Raw genomic sequence first — 3,129 nt, 5'->3', positions numbered from 1 at the left:
GGCTGCGATGGGGCAGGACGGGGTAGGAGGGGAGGGGACCGGGGGCGGGACGGGAGCGGGGCTCGGCCCGCCCCGGGCGGCTCCGCCCGCCGCATGTGACCGGCTGCGGGGGAGGGCGGGACCCGCGGCCCCACCGGGCTCCTCCCGCCGCGGCCGCGGGGCCCGGCACTGCCCCGGCACTGCCTCGGCGCTGCTCCCGGGGCGCCATTGCCCGCCCGCCCCTCTCAGACTGGGGTGCTGAAGCAGGCGGGGTGTGATGAGAGGCACACCCCTCGTGTGGGGTAGAAAAGTGTTGGGTTTTCACCTGAACTTCCGAGGGGGGAGTCCCAGCGACATTTAAGGTTTAAAAAATATATCCCTGACGAGGAGTTGCAGCTTTTTTGCTTCACGGCAGCTGCAGGCTCCTGGCTGGGTGCCTGAGGGCAGCTGCGGGGCCGTGAGGGTAGAAATTACCGCTTCCTGCATGTATCACAGTCCTAGATAACCACTGACATCCCTGGTCGCAGAAAGTACTTTATTTGTATTTAATCACCCGGGCATTCCATAATTCATAACTGTGAACTTCACTCACGTTGCTTGTACTGTTAAAAGATGCTTCACTTGTGCTACTTGCCCGCTTTTCTCATGGTCCCCTTCACACGCCCTTCCACTGTTCAGTTTCATAAAGCTACAATTTCAAAAGAGGCATCAGGAAAATTTAACAATGCTTTTCTGCCACATACTGGGATCTATGGCAGCATAATGATGAACACGAGAGTGTATCAATCCCTCATTTTAGTATTCCAACCTGGGAAGTAAAAGTAGACCCATCCTTCACTCTTTAATTGAAGGTTACACATCATTTATGAAACTGGGTGCTCTTTACTTCAGTGAATATTTTACACATTTACTAGTCAAGACTATTACAAGGTAACTCTTAAGTGCAAGAACTAGTTGAATTGCAAATAAAATCACGGGCCAGGGAGCAATGTTCACTGTGGACAGTGGTGTTGACACAGGCCAGCTCTCTTTCAGGGAGCTGGTGGTATGTAGGGATAACAACAGGCTCATAGTCATGATGTGTCACAAATTCAGCCAAACGACAAAAAAATGACTGGTCTCTACGGGCCACCTTTATTTAACTCAGGAACATGCATAGTTTTATATATGTTTCATAAATAGCAATGGGGTAGCTTTTGCCTTCAGCTGCACCACTGATGGGTCAAAAATGAGTTTTACACTGACTTTCAAATAAGTCAGGGCAATATCCAGCTGAAGATTAAAAAAAAAAAACTCTTTGATGTTATCTTTACTGTAAGAGTTGTCAGTGGGTTAACCTGGGCTGCTCCATCACTCCCCTCCTCAGCTGGACATGGAGAGAAAATATGAGTTAAGGGCAGGGAGAGGTCACTCACCAAATATCATCACAAGCAAACCAGAACTGACATAGCAAAATTATTTGAATTTATTACCAATCATATCAGAAAAGGATAAAGAGAAATAAAGCAAATTCTAAAATACCTCAGCCCTCCCTCCTTCCTGGGCTTAAATTTATTCCTGATTCTCTAACCCTCTCCCTCAGTGGCATAGCAAGACAGGGAGCGGGGTTATGGTCAGTTCACGTTGTTTCTGCCACTGCTTCCTCCTCAGGGCAACAAGTCCTTCCCCTCCCACACAGAACTGTCCCCCACAAACTTTTCCAACATGACTCCTTCCCACAGGCTGCAGTTCTTCAGGAAGAGCCTGTTCCACTGTGGATTTCCCGCAGTGCCACAAGTCCTACCAGGCAACCTGCTCCAGCATGGGCTCCTCTCTCCATGGGTCTGCAGGTCCCTGACAGGACCCTGCTCCATATGGGCTTCCCACAGGTTCACAGACTCCTTTGAGCATCCACCTGCCCTGGTGTGGGCTCCTCCATGGGCTGCAGGTGGATCTGTGCATTCCTGTGGCCCTCCATGGGCTGCAGGGACACAGCTGCCTCACCACGGGCTGCAGGGGAATCTCAGCTCCAGCACCTGGAGCAGCTCCTGCCCCTCCTTCTTCACTGACCTGGGTGTCTGCAGGGCTGTTCCCCTCACATATTCTCACCCTGCTCTTCTCTGGCTGCAATTACTTCTGCACAATACCATATTCTCCTTTTTAAATCTGTTATCAGAGGCATTACTCCCACCACTGGTCAGCTTGGCCTTGGCCAGCGGTGGCTCCATCCTGGAGCCAGCTGGGATTGGCTCTGCTGGACACAGAGGAAGCTTCCAGGAACTTCTCAAAGAAGCCACCTCTGTAGCCCTCCCCCACTAAAACCTGGCCACACAAACCCAATACAAGTTGTCCCCAGTAAAAAGAGAACATCAGCAGCTACACCTTGGAATTATTTCCCATTCTCAGTGGGTAACAATGCACTGACAAAATTGGAGTTAGTGTTGGTAACAGTTGAACTAGAGGCATCAGATGGAACAGACACAGTGAGGATTTCTGGATAGTAAAAGGAGAATAGGGGGGGCCTGGTACAATCTGTAGTCAGCATTAGCAGGCAAGAAATAACATGTAATTGGTACACGTGCTGTAAATGGTATTGCTAAGAGAGACAAGTGTCCTTTCACTAAGTGTCTGAAATAGGGTAACAACACTAACAGGAAACACATGTAAATACTGTATTTTTTTGCTATTATTTTTTATTTGAATGAAAGCAAATGTCTCCTCTTTCCTCTTCTGTGATTGTCAAGGAAGAGTAGCCAGTAACTTCTGGAAGAAAGAAAGAAGTCTTCTGCTCAAAATTCATCCACTCCCTCAGGATGGAATGGGAAGTGGAAGCGCCCAACTAACTGTGAAGGAAGGCAAATTTCAGCTGGGGTTTTCCATTCTTTGTACCAGCAGCACCCATTAAGGTAAGTTAGCTGTGCATTTAAATCAGTACCATATAACAAACACACAGTGAACAATGCAGCATCTTTAACTCCAAGTGAATCACTCCTGAGTTGTGGAAAACCAATGTGGAGAATGTGGCCTTTTTAGCAGACATTTTCCACTAGCACAATGTAGGACTATTTTAACAGAAGTCTCACTGGACCTAAGATCTCCTGTTGTTGCAGTTAAAATGTTTTTTGCCCAGAACTGCAGAAATGCATTTCTAGTCTTCCCTATTAAAACTGC

Source organism: Corvus hawaiiensis, chromosome 6 (assembly GCF_020740725.1).
Source record: "Corvus hawaiiensis isolate bCorHaw1 chromosome 6, bCorHaw1.pri.cur, whole genome shotgun sequence".
Classification (NCBI taxonomy): domain Eukaryota; kingdom Metazoa; phylum Chordata; class Aves; order Passeriformes; family Corvidae; genus Corvus; species Corvus hawaiiensis.
This window is presented reverse-complemented; position numbering follows the sequence as displayed.